Genomic DNA, 411 nt, shown 5'->3' on the forward strand with positions numbered 1-411 from the left:
GCCCGTCCGCCCGGTAGGACCCCCACGGCGGGGTCTCCTCCAGCGGCGGGGTAACTTGAGCGATTGTTTGGAGTAAGTTTGCCTCGAGGAAGGGGTTTTTTTCATTAAATAAAGAAAATAGCTCCCGAAGAGACTCTCCGTGACCCCCGCGGCTACGGCTGACATGCCGGGCTTCCCAGCGAAGGTCCTCGGTGTGTTTGCAATTAAAATGTTTGTGTTTGATATTAATAACGATAATCTTTAGGTAAGCCCCCAGCCAAAGCAAACAGGGCCCCGGAATCACAAATCAAAGGGTAATAACTGGGTAAGGACAAGAGGTTTGTGATTCAATCGAGGCTTTCTTCCGGCACAAAGTCACCGCAGGTTCCACACGAGCCCAAGCGCCCCCCGCTGCCCCCGCCGCCCCGTCCC

The sequence above is a fragment of the Egretta garzetta genome, unplaced genomic scaffold (assembly GCF_000687185.1).
Source record: "Egretta garzetta isolate BGI_Z169 unplaced genomic scaffold, ASM68718v1 scaffold68, whole genome shotgun sequence".
NCBI lineage: Eukaryota > Metazoa > Chordata > Aves > Pelecaniformes > Ardeidae > Egretta > Egretta garzetta.